The sequence below is a fragment of the Leuciscus leuciscus genome (genome assembly GCF_965113295.1).
Source record: "Leuciscus leuciscus genome assembly, chromosome: 1".
Taxonomy (NCBI): domain Eukaryota; kingdom Metazoa; phylum Chordata; class Actinopteri; order Cypriniformes; family Leuciscidae; genus Leuciscus; species Leuciscus leuciscus.
Window position 1 is genome coordinate 45,714,312 of NC_138725.1, and position 18,237 is coordinate 45,732,548.

The following is an 18,237-nucleotide window of genomic DNA, read 5'->3' on the forward strand; positions in this document are numbered from 1 at the left end:
TAAGTCACTTAAAATGGAAGTGAATAAGGCCAGTCTGTAATGTTAAAATACCTATTGTTTAAACTGTACATCCACAAGACGTGAACAACATGCATGTTAGCATGATTTTTTGTGTGATAAATCGCTTGCTAACTTTTTCTGTGTAAAGTTACATTCAGTTTAGTAGAAAAGACTCTAATGCTTAAAACCTTAAAATAATACATATAAGAATACAAGTTTTAACAGAAGAATTAATAAGGAGCTTTTATTTTTTTTCAAAAGAGTCTCTTATGCTCACTAAGACTGCATTTATTTGATCTAAAATACAGTAAAAAACAAAAAAACAGTCATGTTGTGAAATAGAAATTACAATGTAAAAAAAACTGTTTTCTATTTTAATACATATTAAAATATAATTCATTCCTGTGATGTCAAAGCTGAATTTTCAGCATCATTACGCCAGTCTTCGGTGTCACATGATCCTTCTGAAATCTTCAATATGCTGATTTGCTGCTGCGAAACATTATTAATAATGTTGAAAACAGTTGTGCTGCTAAATATTTTTTGTAGAAACTGATGCATTTTCTCATGATTCTTTGATAAATTGAACGTTCAAAAGAACAGTATTTATTTGAAATAGAAATCATTTGTAACATTATAAATATCTTCTTTACTGTCACCTTTGACCAATTTAATGCATCCTTGCTGAAAAAAAAACGATTCATTTCTTCTTCTTTTTTTAATCATACAGACTCCAGAGTTAGGAATGCTAATGTAAAATGGACAGAGACTCGTGGTATGATTAGATTGAGGTGGAGGTCTTACAGAGCCAGCCGAGGTTGGTGAGTTTGCCAAACTCGTACAGTGAGCGTGGGAACAGACTGCATTTCCACAGGTTACAAGGATCCTGATTTCCCACGAGAGGAATCACAGAGGAGCAGGTTAACTCGCCACAGTTGGACTCATTTAAGAAACTGCTGTAAGCATATGGGGCTATTAAAAGAAGGAACTGAGTGGCTCAAATGAGCCGTAAAAGGTGTTGTGATATGACAGACAAACTCCTTTGAGAATGGCCATTAAGACTATGATTAGTCTCTGCACAGTTGGATTAAATGGATCCTTTAATTCATTTTCCCAATGACAGACATGTACTTCTCAAAGTGCTTGTCTTCTTTTCTCTCTGTGTCAGCTTGCTTTTCATGTTTAGTTCAGCCATAAAACCTCTTTTATTATTTTACCACAAATGTTTTTTGTGGTAAGACATCAGGAGTGTAATTCTGACCACATCTAGAGCATCTGACTGGGAAAACAGCATCTTGGGTATCCCGCAAAGACCAGCGCAACTGGGCACCGGCATATGTTGTGTTTTTGATGCCAACAAGGTTTACACTAGTCAGCTGGCTTCATCAGAAAGCTGGTTGACTGTATTTACCAGTTAATCTTTGCTGTGCTGGTCCACCATCACCAGACCAACATAAACCGTGTTTTTCATAACACTAGTGTTTTCATCAGAGTTAACACTCTGTCCCGAGCAAAAACTCGCGCTCAATATAGGCATAAATGAAAACCCATTACGGTTTCAGTTAGACTAATTTTCGTCAGTGAATAGAGGGATTTTACACCGAATGAATGTCCACAACTGATAACTGTATCATATGATCTGTCCATGTTTCATTTTGTGGTCACTTTGATTTTTCAGAGCGCTTGTGGCAGAGTAAACATTCCTCAATCACATGATGCTTCCAGAAAGAACACCATTGTTCCCGAGTAAACTGTGTTAATTAGTAAACCTAGTTAGTTTCCCTGGCTGTTAATTGGTTTCCACAAACCTGTTTCTGTTCTCTCTGATTACGTTCCCTGTGTATTTTAGCCTTGAGTTCTTTCTGTTCACTGTCCGGTATCATCAGTATTAACGTGGCTGTTATATATTCTCCTGCGAGTGTTCCTTGTTTATTTTTATTAAAGACTGTTTTTGTTTTCTACTCCTCCTTGTGCTCAATACAGCCAGTTTATGACACTTTACAGTAATAAAAAAATTATAATTTAAATAAAAAATAACAATATTAAAATATTTGTCTCTTTGAAAATTAAGTTGCATAACTATTTAAAATAAACAATTTAATAAAAAAAATGAAGTAGATGTTAAGTGTATTAATAATATTAATAATATTAATAATTAAAAATATTAAAATATTTGTATCTGAAAATGAAGTTGCAAGATTAGTTTAGGTAATCAATCATTTATATAAAGAATTACGGTTCTCTTTACAGTAATACAAAATATAATGCATGATTATTTTATTTTACAATAATTAAAAATAATTTAAACCATTTTAAATAATGTTCACCTTACAGTAAGATTCTATACTTTAACATTGCATTGGGTATTATGAACTAACAATGAACAATACTTTTACTACATTTATTAAGATATAGGTTATATGTTAATTCTGCATATAATAGTAAATTTATAAGCATTAATAAATACTGTAAAATATAAAAATATATTTTTTTTAATACAAATATTGGAGATTAATTAAATTCTCATTGTAAAGTGTTAAATAAAAACTGTTAAACACTGTACTAATAATTATTTAAAAAGTTTGTTTTCTTTATTCATTTTATGTCTTGTCTATGGCACCAAGTGAACCTGGACTGCCCCAAAAAAACCTGCATGCTCTGAAAATGCGTAGGTCTCCTAAAAGAGAGTGGTTACACTGACAGAAGTTATGGAATGATGCCAAACACATGTCCTTTTAACCACAAGGACAAGTTTGAAGCTTGTACAAGTGCCACCTGTTGTCCTCAACATTCACCCTCATTCCACATAGTCTTTGGGCTCTTGAAACCACTTGATCTGAGGTATGAGACTTATGTAAGATCTCTCAACTCTGAGGAAATCCCTCAAACACCTCCTGTCCCATCCAGATTAACTGGGGTAACCTCATGTCTCAATCCTCGTGGAACCAACTAGCATATTAGACCCACTATTAATAACCTCTGATTGTATTCAGTCCGGTCGGCGGCAGCCATAGACAAGGCCACACTTGCTCCACGTCTCTTTCCCACAACCCCCAGGCACCTCTGAGGAAGTCATCCATGCCTAAATGTGCCTCCTTAATCAAAGGCTGAATGTAGAAGTTGTCCTGGAGGTTGGCTGCAGTGATTGCAGCATTAGCTAAGCACATGCTCGCCTTTCAGGGCCCTACAATGAGGCCCATTGTGCTGCTCCAGAACTGTCCGTTCTAATTTAAGATGGAGCTCCAACAGAGACAATACAGGGGAGATGGCATGGGCTCTGAAGAGACAGCATGTCCTAATGAGAGGAAAGGATGGTACGTGAGTGTGGACACATTGGCGATAATGTACGAGAGGTCGTGCTCTTTTGTGAATAGCCACAACTAGGCATTTTAGAAAGAGTGCAGAGTACACAACACCGTTTTCTAAAAACGCTTTGACTGTTCATTTACACAACAACAGTGTTTTGGGTGCCTGAAAATGCAAACCTTTGTAAACGATAATCGCCTACATGTAAACTAAAAAAATGTGAATTTGTGGAAACGATGACATCATGCGAATGCGTATTATAGGCGCGTAGTGTTTCGTTACAAAGTGACATCGCCAACTACTGGCCTGGCATGAATGATACAACGTTTTTAGTTTTTTTTTCTGTGGATCCGTGTGAATGGAGATCGTTTTGACTATGTTGTCGTCTGCACGAGAAAAACGCGAAGGAAAAACTGTTCCTTTTTTAGTACATCGTTGACTTGTAAACGTACCCTACATTCACAGAACACATTTATTTTTAGAGAAATTACTTTTATTCAGCAAGGGCACAAATTCATCAAAAGAGACAGTTAAGACATTTAGAATGTTTCAAATATTAACAAAATATTAAGCAACACAACTGTTTTCAGCACTGATAATAATATAATAGAAATGTTTCTTGAGCAGCAAATCAGCATATTAGAAAGATTTATGAAGGATCATGTGACACTGAAGACTGGAGTGGTGATGATGATGAAAATTCAGCTTTGACATCACAGGAATGAATTACATTTTAAAATAAATTCAAATGAAAACAGTTATTTTAAATTGTAACAATATTGTATTTTTTATCAGATAAATGTGGCCTTGGTGAGCATAAGGGATTTCTTTCAAAAATGTAAAAAAAAAAATCTTACTAACCCCAAACGTTTGAATGATAGGGTACATTCCCTGGCATATAAACAGTAACATAATGCTATTAATATGGGTGCTGCAATGAATGCAGTAGAAAGCTGAACAGTAGCCAATGTAGCTGATGTTGACCAGTCAAATGTGGCTATTTAGAAAAATGACATGACATTTTTGTGCGATACTATTAAGGATCTCACTAATTTCCTCTCTGCGTCTGTTCTTTTAAAATGTAGGCCATGTTTTAATAACTGGGGATTGGGGATTGGGGATTGGGGGTTGGGCGGGGAGAGGGGGGAGGGGGATCTGATCCCCTAATTAAAGGCATGAACTCCCAAATGAAGTCAAATTAAAGGTTCAGACCAAAGGGCCTTAAAACTATTTATGTTTCAACAGTGTTTTCAAATGTTTCAGTAATAACAACAGTTAATTACAAGAGTGATTTATCATTGTCCATTGAACCATTTAGAAAACACAAATGCAGTCATTATTATAGATTTACATTTCACAATTATATTTTCAAAATGCTTAACTGTTTTGTTTAATACATTCAGTGCTCTGGTAGATAGCTAAAAGGACAATTTGGAGACCGTGAGATGAACCTCAACAGATTGTGCTGTAAAAAAAAAAAAAATCCTATAAAAATGACTTTTTTTAAACTGCAGACCTCCCTGAAAGTCATTGTATAGTTTACGCTCTGGGATAGACTCTGGCTGTGGTCATGTGGTGTATATGAGATATGACAAGTGAAGCATGTTGCCCCGTACTGGAACTCAGTTCAACAATGAAAAACACATCGCTCACAGCAAAAACTTTCCATGTAGAGTGTTTTTCTTTATGCTAAGACTGATTGTTTTTGATGTGAGCATGACTCCAGAACAGCATTAGTTGATTTTATTGACTTTGGTAAAACGCGATTCGCTTATCACCATTTGTAATCCTAGTCTGTTTTCCTCATGCTGTCAAAAAGTGGTTAGTATAATCATGTTATTTTGACAGTCGGAGCCCGGTCGTATTTGCTCGGATCTGTGGTCTGATAAATGTTATCCGCTCACTGACCTCACATTCCAATTCATCTTAATTGCTGAATTAGGAAGCAAAACAGGCCTATGCTTAAACAATTAATATGAGTGTCAGTTGAGGCAAATGAATGCTTAAGCATAGATACTATAGCAACAGTGATAAATATACAGTATACACTGCCATTTGTTTTTTTAAGTACATTTATACTTTTGTTCAGCAAGGATGCATTAATCTGATTAAAAGCGACAGTTAAGACTTTTATAATGTTACATAAGAGACTTCTTTCAAAAATCTTACCAACCCCAAACTTTATATATTCTCTCAAATTGAAAACTTCTGATTTACTTTGACTACCAGGGTTTTAAATTATATGAAGTATATATATAAATTCACACACACACACACACACACACACACACACTTGAAGTACATTGAAGTACACAACAGCAAACTATCTAAAAGTGCTAGCTGTCTCAAAGTCTTAAACATTGTATTTATACCTGGTTGTCATCCTGAAAAGTAATGTTCCTTTGAAGGAAAACATCCTGACTCACCCACAACCATAGATAAGATTTTTTCCTTATGCAGCCTCATCACATTCTCTCACGCCAAGTAAGATTATGAGGATGTAACTAAAAACAAGACTGACAAAAAAAGATAGTTGCGTTTGTACTTTGAAATAAACAGAGTATGTAAGACCTTGGAAACATGCACAGCATGTGTCTGATATAAATTAAATGTTTGATATGGACTATTTCAAGGGTTTCATAATTGCATCCAGTTTTCTGTTTTCCTTGGTCGTTCTCCCGTTAGAATAACTTCATGACTTTAGACACGGTCTTAGTCCTGTATCCGTGATTCAAGCTGGTACTTTCAGAAACGCAGCTTCTGATTCCCAGCTGTCTTACATCATCGTTCCTATTACGCATTGAGCCTAAGCAAATTAGGACTGTCCTGTCCTGCCAGCCCTTGTTATCATGTGTTATGTTCAAATAAGCTCGCTTTGTGAGGTACAACCACCTAAATACATTTCAGATTCGTTGCATGTGGACAAAATAAAGCTGTTTATAACGTGGCCTGGATTTAGCCGTTTTTATTGTGGCTGTTTACAGTGTGTCATGGCAGACATGTTAAAGGAAGAGGATCTGTGCTTTAAAGGCGTATAAAGCCTAAGGCTGGGACACAAGCTCTTTTCTTTCTCTCTGTATGTGATTAGGCTCAGTATCAGGCTGTTTAAGAGAACTCTTTCTTCTTAGAGAGAAGGCAGCTTTTAGGGGCTTTACACAGGGGTGCGCTGGAGTGGTGCTTCTCCTTTCTCTCTTTCGGCGGGGAGGCTATTTTGATTTAAATGAAGGCTATCTGTCAGAGAGGGTGGGAAGGTTCTTTCAGGTCTGAAGAAAGGAGATGCTGTCAACAGACCTGTTTGTGAGCTGTATGGACATGCACGCAGCAGATGTGTTAAAGAAAGCGCAGCCTGTCGTTACAAACTCTGAATAAGCTCTCCTCCTTTTCTTCAGAACAGCTTTATGCTAATTTCCAAGCAGACGGTTAGAGAACTTGGATTCTCCTGGCTTTTAGGCCTGTGGTGAGTGCACTCATGACACAACTTAACCACAGTGACTAACTTTCCCCTCTTGTTTTTACAGCAAACTGGCACAGGGAGCATCATGTGCCAGTAAAGTCTCCATAGCTCCTCAATGTTGCCTCTTAAAACATCTGTTCTTGCCATATCAAGACACAGATCTGGAGAAGACTACAAAAAACAATCTGCTGTATTGAAGGCTGACAGAAGCATGTAGCCTCCATAATCCTTAATGGAAGAAGTAAGGAACAACCAGGACTGTTCCTAGAGCTGGCCAGGGTTTAAACCCAATTGTACATCTCTGGAGAAACCTGAAAATGTCCGTCCACCGATGGTTGCCATCCAACCTGACAGAGCTTGAGAGGATCTGAGGGGAAGAACAGCAGACAATTGCCAAATGCAGATGTGCAAAGCTTGTTGCATCATACCCCAAAATACTTGAACCTGTAAAGGTGCTTTAACCAAGTACTGAGTTAAGTGAATACTTATGCAATATACTTATTTTACTTTTTCTTTTTTAATACATTTTCAAATCTGTTTTGTCATTATGGTTTATGGAGTGTAGGAAAAAAAGTAATTTAAAGTAGTTTAACATAAGGCAGCAACATAACAAAATGTGAAATAAATGAAGCCTAGACTGCAAAATAGTGTCGGCACAGATCCGACCCACATCTGGGCCAAGTGGAATCCACGTGTACCAGATGTGGGCCGGATCTGGGCCGATACTGTGTTTCTGTCGGGGAGGGGTTTGAATACTTTCGCAAGGCACTGTATATAGTTTGGTCTATTTAAACAATTATGCATTACAACCATATTTGCACCAGAGACACTCTGCACACAAATCATGAGATATACTGCTAGTTTTTATTTTTCTTATGTCATGTATTGTCTTGACCAGGTAAGCCACCAATGCCCCCTCAGAAAGAAAACAACAACAGGTGCATTACAGTCAAGAATTTATTGTATATTACTATTGTATGAGTTTCTAATTCTGAGTTCAGAGTGGTGAGATCTCTCTTTGATTTCACCATATCACAGTTAAGTGTCAGTACAAGGATTTGAGTTTTACAGATTTCTGAGGCCATGTGCATCTCAGTGCATGAATGGAAGGCACCAGTGGCTGTGATCAATCACCCTTCATTTGCCCTCCACTGTACGCAGCACCTACAAATTCAGAAAATCCTCTGCTTTTTGTATGACAACGTCTTCTAGGGTAAGATCTATGGCTCATCTCCCGGTATGGTGCTCAGAGTGACAGAAATAGAGTGAAAAGGATGACTGATAGTGTGTTCATCGAGCCCAGGGGTAAACAAAAGAGGCTTGGCTTGGAGAGCCCGAGGCGAGCCATCTGCCAGAGTCAGTGAGAGCTGCTATTGTCCGTGCTAAAGGAATTTTCGGACAGATTGAAGAGGCTTTGCATGGGTCATTCCTACAGGGACGTCAGCATGAGCAACAGGGGTCAGACTCTTTCCACGCAGCAGATGCGGCCTGCGTTTTCAGCAACATGTGCCCAGGACATGCATGCTTTGATAATCTGCAAACTAGCCCGTTTTGTCATCTTCATTAGGGCATCGCACACGTGGTGCGCCAGACTAACCATTAACATCAGGAATGTTTCGGAGTTTAGTTTTGAAATAGGCCACCAATGTCGTAGATCAAAGCAGCTTCAAAAGTAATCCTCTTACAGTCATCGTTCATTTCAGAGACTTTTTCTTAGAATGATATATGCTCTTTTCAGAACGAAAGCACAAATTGCATGCGTAATGCGGTTGAATGGGCTGTTGTTCATAACTGGCATTGCCTCTAACATCGAGACGAATGAGAAACCATCTGAACAAGCCTCTCAACCCCAGTTTTGAATTATTAATTGCGGAGTTTGTCATGCCTAGTGGAAAATTCTCCTCAAACAGAGAGACAAAGGCGGACCACAGGGTCACGATTGGATGGCAGCGAATTGCAGTCAAGTAAAGAAGCATTAATGTGTGCGTGCTTGGAGGGCGACCTCTGACCCTCTCAGCAGGTGTGAGTGACCGAGCTTTCATGGGAGAGGCCCGCAGAGCATGTGGGGCGGGGACTTGAGAGGGACAGATGTTGTATGAGGAATGCCCTAGGGGAAAGTGTGGCGCTATAGAGGGACAAAAGAGAAAGACTCCTACAAAATCACACAGCCCAAACAGGCTTGTCTCCTTGACGACCGGTTGCTGTGACAGCGACAGTGAATGTTCTTGGAGATGAATGCTATTGGTCCTTCCAGCTCTACATACTTTCAAATACTCAAGTCAAAACTAAAACCCTACAGGATGCCAAAAATAAAATCTAATATGTGGTCAGTGTTTTAAGTACTTGGCTGATGGATTTACAAGTGGGATGGTGCCAAGATTGCTTTTAAATATTTTCCTTCATTGAAGAAAAACAATATTGTGGCAGTATCATATAAATTATAGGTACTTGGACACTTGAGACACACTTCACATTGAGGTTTTTTTTTGTTGCATTAGATAAAATATAAAAATTTATAGAAAAAATCTGATCTTTTATCAGAACTAAAATCAGTTTCAGATCTCATATTCAGTTTTCACATTTGATAGATAGATTTAAGCTATAAAATATTATATCTATCTGTCTATCTATCTATCTGTCTATCTATCTATCTATCTATCTATCTATCTGTTAGTCTGTCCATCCATCCATCCATCCACTATAAGATCGTTTCCACTTGCTTTATGTTCTAATTTTGAACAGTATAGTTTGAAGCTTAAAAATAGTTAATTATAATTAATTAATTAATTAATTAATTATTAAAAAAATGTTTTTTTGAAACATATTATGTTAAATAATACACTTAAATTCATGTGTGTGTTGACTTCGTGTCCAAACATTTATTAAATTGTATTTCAATGTACATGTTCAATCATCAATTCAGTCATATACATGTTCAATTATCAATGCATTTTTAAAAGTGAATTAGTGGCAGTATTGCTGTTTAAAATAATTTGCTTCGTAATCTGCCAAATGAAATGGTCTAAACAACAAAACAGCTCATTGCCATGTGTCCTGTTTAACATATTTAGGAGCTGAAGAGCGGCTAAAGGCACTTGTGGCAGACGGCAGGGCAGTCTGGGAGGAGACGGGGCTCTGCTGGAGGCCTGCAGTCAACTCACTCTATGAAGTCACTGGCACTGCTTTACACAAGAAACTGTGGAATTCACTGGCCACAGACCATCCCATCATTGGACTGCAGCAACTCCAAAACCACAGGGAGCTGCAGACACAAGATAAGAAAAAAAAAAAAAAAAAACTGCTTATTCTTAGTTCTGGCCAGATGTTCCTTTGTTAATTGTGGTTTGTTGGTGTCAATCAATTAATGTAAGATCCACAAAGACGCCAACCAAGGAAAGTACATTGTGTTCAACCACAGCTTGAGTTTGTACAGAATACTTTAAGACATTGATTCTGATGTGATTAAAACAATCAGATTTCCCACAGGAACACAAATCCTGTAACTCAATGCCAAATTTGTCATAATTCAGAAGTAACAAACAAACTCGAAAGACCAAGTCGTTTTTTTGGCAGAAAACATTGGCACAAATCACGGGAGATAACTATTTGAGTCTGGATTACTTCAGAATGTTTTATTAATAATGCTTGAAACAACATTGCAGAAGGGAAAATGGGGTGAGGGATGAATTGAATTTGTTTATTAATCATTGCAGTAATTGAAAATAGTGCTGGGAGATGGAGCATTGCAGTACAGAAGTTCATCATACTGCTGACCTGGAGCAAAGTCAAAGCGTTTAATTCAAAATCACAACAGAATATATAGTGACAGAAGAAAACTGACAGAAGGAGGAAAATGCATCGCTTAAGTGTTTATATCTGGGCTCAGTGTAACATGACTGCCTTGAGAAACAGAGCATTAAAACACGGACAATCTCACTTATAAAACGTGCGTACGCACAGATTTGACTATAGAGTGTGTCTAAACTCCACACCAACATTCATATTTATAAAAATGGTCTGTGACGTGGAAAAGCGCCATGCACGTCAGGTTCTGATCAGACGTACGCACTTTTCCTTGTGGCAGAAAGTCAGAGTATTGCAGGTATTTGGAAATCTACGCCATTTTTGCCGCCCATTCTCAACTAAAGCATTTGGACTTTGACTGCTGCTATTTTACATGTTAATGTCATTAATTAGGTGCCATTTACAAGGTGGAGATCTGAAACCATTCAGCTGCGCACAATTTCAAGATCATTCACGATTTATAAATTTCACTTCTGGAAGAGAGGCATACGCACTGTTTTTGTGCGTATGCTCATTCTCTGAATCATTTGCGAGAAATTATCTTATGGACGGTTTCTACGCAACATTTTATAAATGAGGCCCAACATCTTTCATTGGTGATAGATACATTTGATGAGATTGTATTGTCAGAATCAATTCTTTACATTTTTGGCAGAGGGACCCATAAATACCCTTTCTATGGAACTAGTGTATTATAGCAAATCAAAAAACTTCCCCCAGAAAAAAAACAACAACATTATAAAAGGGTCATGAAAGATTCAGAAAAGCTGTAAACTGAAACCGAAAAACAGGCCACATTTTACGTGATTTTGCTCAACAAATGCTATTGTTCAGTTTGTTTAGGTCTCCTCGGCTGGTGCATGCGCTTCCCGACAGCTACTGCATCGGTCAGTCTGCTGATGCATGACATTAGCTGAGCCTTGGGTCAGAGAGTGCAGGAAAGCATTGGTCCGGCCTCTGAGTAGAACGGGGCCAAGTCTTAAAGTCTGAAAAGCCAAGTCTTTAGACTGAAAAGCCCAGCTCAAGTCAAAATATTTTAACCGTGAATGAACCATCCAGCTTTAATCATGTGTTCATCTGGATTGTTTTCAACACATCCTAGACCTGCGAAGGACTCTTTCTGGGGATAAGACAGAGACTTTGGATGATGCTGGTTAGGAGAACATCTTGAAGCATTTTGAGCCATGATAGGTCTTTGATTGTGTTATTTACTGTAGGTTGTGGGATTGCACTGAATTGCATATAAAAGTTCATCCATTTGAATGACAGTTTTAACAGAAACTTAATGTGAATACATAGAGACCTGAATATTTTTTGAGTGCTGTCAGATTAGAAAAAGCACTGATATTTCATTAATTATATGCAAAGTCATAGATTGTGGCAGTGCTTACTGGTTTTCATGGTGGTCTGAGAGATCTGTGTGGATTAAGTGGTTCAAAAGATAAATTCTCTCTTTGTTCTCTTCTGGAGCAAATAAGCTGCTGACCGGGGCAAACCGTGGCCTTTAACAGAAAAGACATTAATTGCTCACAATTTTATTCACAAAGTAAGGATGTGTTCCGAACATTCTATAAAACGGTTTCATATTAAAATGCAAGATGGATTCTATCGAGACTGGTAGATTGTTTATCTTAAAAAAATATATTTAAAAAATCCATCCTCAATTCTCAGTGTGATTCAATCGAATTGAAATGTCAGGATTCTGAAGGTCAACTTCAGCCAGAGGTCAACGGGAGCCTATGGCTGCAGCATTTTTGAAATGTTATCCTATGGAAGTTGATGTAGTTGAAAATGTGAGTCCGTCAGAGGTCATGTGGGCCTCTTTTATATGCTGCAAGTGGCAGCTGTAGCCAGTGGGTCTGTTATTTGACACGTTTCAGGCCTATTTTATTAACTTCACCCTGCTTTAATGGCGAGTGTGCTCACACGTGCTTCTTTTTACATCTAAATCACCCAAACTGACAGTGAGGTGTAAATGTGTTCATGTGCAATTAAAAAGGACACGTCTCATTTTTTGCAGCGAGGAATTTGGAGTGCATTCGGAAACCTCATGAGCACGAGGAAACCTATTATTATGCATAACATTTGGATATTTTCTAAAAAACTGTACTTGCAGACAATGTAATATTAATGGAATAAAAGGCCACTAGGTGTACTTAAAGAGAGTACACTTTCATGACAAGGTTTATTACTGTAACACTTAAGTACACTTTTAAAAAGTTTTAATCCCTTGCACATTTTTAATCATTATGCTTTCATAATCTTTTGGCATGCTTTAAAGACGTACACTTATTTTGATGTTTTGACTAACATACTAAATCACATGTACTGTAGTACTTATTTATAATGTTTATAAATGTACTAAAGTGCAACTTCATAATAATTGTGTAATTACAAATATATTTAAATACATGTCATACAAGTTTTAATAGAAGTGACATTCATGTATATTTTAGTTTAACATAAATGCTCGCCAGTATATTTGGCACACTTTAACCATATTTCAAAAACACTAGAAGTATGTATGAAGTTACACATCAAGATATACTTACGGTAAGTCCTACTTAAGAGTGCTAAAAAAAAACCTGTAAAGTTCAGTTAATTACATTTAATATAAATGAAAACTATAATACATTGTCATTAAATTGAAACTAAATTCAGTTTGCACAAGTAGGCTGTATTCTTTTAAAGTATATTATATCCAAGTATGCTAAAGTAAACTTTCTTTTACAGGGGCAAGAGGACAAGAGAAAGGATTGTAACAATATAAAATTGTTTATGATAAATTTTGAGATGTAAAAATGTACAACACTCATATATTTTGCTAATGATTCCTTAAGTCTTGTATCCGCGCTATTGATCTAATATTACAAACAAAAGTCTATGCCAACACACACTAAGCTTGTGAAATTGTTTCAGTTGGTTTACAAATAGTCCACATATGTGACAGATTTGAAAGAGATTGAGAGGGATCACAGTTCAGTCATTCATAAACTGTCTACATAAGCAGATCTACAGGATATGGCGATCAATCCTCTTCACCATGTTTTCAATTGTAAGCCAAGATAAATGTAGAGACCTTATCATAGGGTGGGGGTCCATGTTTTGGGAGGAGGTTTTTTCCTTCCAGCCAGCCAGAGGTTGATTATTAGGGAAGAGTCACCCCCCTCTGACATCTTTTCATATTCTTCTGAGAGGTAAAATGAAAAAAATGAAAAACATCCATTTCCTTTCAGGTTATGGGGTGTCCACAGGAAGCTCTGTGTTTTCAAATCAACCTGACCAGCCACTGCTCCTCTGACCCGAGGAATGTAAATGTGTTTAAATTTCCAGGAAAACCCCTGATCACAAAAACACCCAGTCGTTTGCCTGGATTCCACCCTCCTTTCCCTTTCAGCCGGGACGTGGAGCAGGACACTCAGAGGTCTCTGATGTCAGAGAAACATTCCTCATGCGCTTCCTACCGCGCAACAATCATAATATCAGTCATCCTCAGCTGAGGCAGAAGCTCACAGAGAACTTGGATGGCTGTCATGCTTTTTGGTGTGGGCAGTTGTTTTCGTACATATAAGCGCTTCATCATCTACGGTGAAGATTCCCACCATTGTCAACAGTTTTTCATGGGCTGTTATGGGAGTTATTTATCACATCCCTACTGTCTCTTTGGACTGCTTACATGGAGGCTCAAACATATCTGCTGGAAACATAAATCCTATTTGGCAATGCATTAAAGGCCTTGAAGGAGACAGTGTGCTGGCTGTTATCAGATTCAACACACCATCGTAACTTACTAGTTAGTATAAAGTAGCATTTAGCATGTTCAATTAAAGAGCTATGAATGCTTGTCTTGTTTCGATGTATGTTGAGTTACTCAACATCTTTCAGTAGCATGTCGTTTTCTAGTAACTAGCCGTTTTTGTTAACACTTAGCTTTGTAGGATCACAAATATACGTTGCTGTTTATAGTGTTGCGTTGTATTTCCCTGCTGAAAAAAAAAAACTAAGATGGTTGACTGGTCTTAGCTGGATTAAGCTGGTTAAACTGGTCTCCCAGCCTGGCCAAGCTGGCATTTAGCTAGTAGGTCAGTTGGTCTTCTAGCCTGACCATCTAAAGAATTTGCCAAAACCCCTCTAAACCCAGCCTGCTAAACCAGCTATGACCAGGCTGGAAAATCAGATAGACCAGCCATACTTTTATAGAAATATACTTTTAAGATTTTAAATGCACATTCATCAACACAATTAAGAACCTTTCTTTTTCTCAAGCATGGTAAGCAATCTAAATGCCCTAAAGTCAACATGAGTTCAAAATGGTCTCTATTTACTTTATTAATGCACATTCCTGGTCTTATTGTGCACATTTTGTCAGTGCATGTTATTCTAAAGGAAATAAATTGTTTGCCTTTGCAATCTTTGCAATTCAGGAGAATGCCCACTTTTCATGATCCAATTAATTCATTAGATAAAATCAAGTCCTGCTCTACGTTTGTTTTTCTCGTTGAATATCCTGTTTCACTTGGAAATACATCACATTATAGAAGTAAAATGGTTTATAAATGTGGTTTTGTGTATAACTGCTTTTGTGTGTGTGTGTGATTGCTCATCAGAGAAAACAGTGGAAGCCATTTATAGCTAAGAATGAGACTGATCTAAGTTCTTCCCCTTATTATCTGACTTGTTTTGCTTGCTGATGCTATGTGTGGGAACATGGCGTACGTTTATTAGTGCACGCTTTGATCCAATAAAGTCTTACTGTCTGTCTCTGGCAAAGGAGCGAACAAACAGAGCGAGCACTGTGAGTGAGGGCCCGGCGTGTCTGACCACCCTCCTCCACTCTTCCTCTTCCCTCTCCATGGGTGGGACTCCCTCGGGCCTCCAGAGCCATACACACCATCTCTCATACTGAACATTATCATTGTTCCTCTAATCACACGAACCGTGAACTCTGGAAACTCACGAGTGGCGTGGAATCGGGGCTGAAGATCGTATCGCACGCCGTGCCGCAGATACTGAGGGAAAACATGTCAGTTTTGTTTCAGTTGGGCTTACGCCATATCTGATACGAAACTGCCTCTTTGGACAGGAAATGAAAAATAACCCTGCAAAATACTAAAAAGCACTGATTAATAAAGTGAAAATTGCCATTGAAGTCGACCTCGGTTGAAAAGGGCTTGTTTGTGCTCCAACATATACAGCAATCTAAATAAAGCGAAGCATTTTAAGATAAACAAATTGTAATTCCTACTGGTGGTATGATATATTTTTAAAGTGCACTTTCCTGAAACACCCATGCCAAGGCAAGTGTTTAGATAGCCTGCTAAGTGCAGCTGAAAAGCTTCTTAAATTTGTCTTTTCGGCGCACATAACCTCTATTCATCCTTGTAATTATGACTTCCCACCAGATCTACTTGTCTGAAGCACCAGTTCAGTCAAAGGGACTGAGAATCAGTGCTAGGAATTTACCGTTCCTTCAACAGGAAATGTGTTTGCATCAATGCATAGTGGGAAATTGACACAGGGCTGCTGAAGGGATCTGTGTTTATGTTGCGGCCTGCTCAACAGCGAGGCCAATAGCGTCGGTGGGCTCCCCGAGCCACACCATGAGTCAGTTTTTCCACTCGATAGCCACAAAGCAAACAGAGCAGCGCTGCTGGACACAGATATGCAGAGAACACAGGATGTGCTGTTGTGGAACATCCAGGGAATTTTTCGGTTTCCATTGGTAATGCTCCATTGAATGTCCGCTGTGCTTGTGTCTAATCACGCTGGTCTGAAAGGATGAATTAAAGCTTGAGCATATTTGTTGGTGAAGCATTAAATCGGAAATCTTCTACAGTCATCTGACAGTTTGCACAGTGCAGTTCCCCAACTTGCGGGTCAGTTCTGAGGAGTCAGTTCTTAGTGCTCTGAAAAATCTCCTAAAGTTTCCAAAAATGCACTCATCTATACTAATATACGTATGCAGAGTTAAGTGCCTTTTATGCATCATTCCATCGTCAATTGTCAATAACTGCTGCAACGATCAACAGAAAATGTACACAAACATCTCTTTAATAAAATGTAATTTACTGTGAAAATTCTGTCATCATAGTTCACCCCAAAATTAAAAATTCTGTCATTATTTACTCATCTTTATGTTATTCCAAACCTGTACGACTTCATTTCTTCTGTGGAATGAAGATTGCTATTTAAAATACGACTTTGTGCTTTTTGTCCATACAATGAAAGTCAGTGGGGTCCAATGTAGCTTTGGACTCCAGTGACCTTCATTGTATGGACAGTTGAAACTCTTTTATGTTCCGGAGACAAAAGTCACACAGGGTTGGAAGGACATAAAAGTGAGTAAACGATCACAGAATGTAGATTTTTGGGCGAACTATCCCTTTTAATAAAAAGAACGTGTCTGTGCTGAAAAAAAATACAACACATGAATGACTTCAGAGTTTCATAATACACTCATTAGGATGAAGGTTAACATATTTGGCTTGTTGTCGGTGATGGAGCATTCGTCCATATGTCTGAAATTGTAAATACCTCCTGCACCACTTATTTAATTAAGATTTGTATAATATTTAAATAATATTCAATACATAATAAAGGTGGAATTGATGTGGCGATGAGATGTTGGAAGGAGTGTGTTAAGTGCCAACATTGGTCAACATGATTTGATGAACATATATAATATTACTGTTTTTACTGTTTTTTGATCAAATAAATGCAGCCTTAGTAACATAAGAGACTTCTTTTAAAAATCTAACAGACTCCAAACTAAGAAATTCTAGTTTACACCTTCTAAAAAACATTTTGAACTCAATTTAAATATCCCTGTCATATATATATATATATATATATATATATTTATTTATTTTATTTTTTTTTTATGCCACCAGCTCTTTAGTGAATTCACCCTTATAGTATCCAAAGCTATTTACTAGAAATACTCATTAGCAGAATGTTTCTGCTCTCTTTATCTGTACTGATTAGTCTCAGATGGTTGCTGTTTAAGGGTCCTAAGATTATAGCTCTCCTTAGAAAGTGGTGTAAATCTTCACTAATTGCCATTGTGACAGCTTTAGGGAGAGTGTGTAAACAGAAGTGCTCTGGCTCACGGACTGAAAGCATGTGTGTGACCCCCTCTGACTGCTCCGGGCGGGATGAGAGCTCCTGGCTTGGGTGAGATAAGAGCAGAGAGAGTCTGACTGAGACCCACTTCCTGTCCTAAAGCTCTAGCTCATCAGTTTCATTGTCAGTCTGTGAGTCAATCTCCAGTCCTTTCTACTCTCCCTTTCCCTTGGCTTTTCTTTCACTAGAATTGCATTGTGATCTATCTTGTATTAAGAATTGAGAAATTGTGTTTTTGATATCCTGAAATTTGTTACCTGCAAATGTTTATCAGCGTCTGATTTTCTGCTTGTTTGACGGTTGAATAGTTATACCGTGTTCACACTTGAATCTTTTTTTGCAACCTTAAAAGCAACCTGTATGAGTTTTGTTCTTCTGTTGAACACAAAAGAAGATATTTTAAATAATGTTGGTAACCAAACTGTTAACGGTATCCATTGACTTTGATCCAACATTCTTTAAAATATCATCTAAAATATCTTCTTTTGTGTTCTAATCGTTACACCTATTTTGTTGACTGAGATGTCTCTTCACAAGGTCTATAGTTGCAT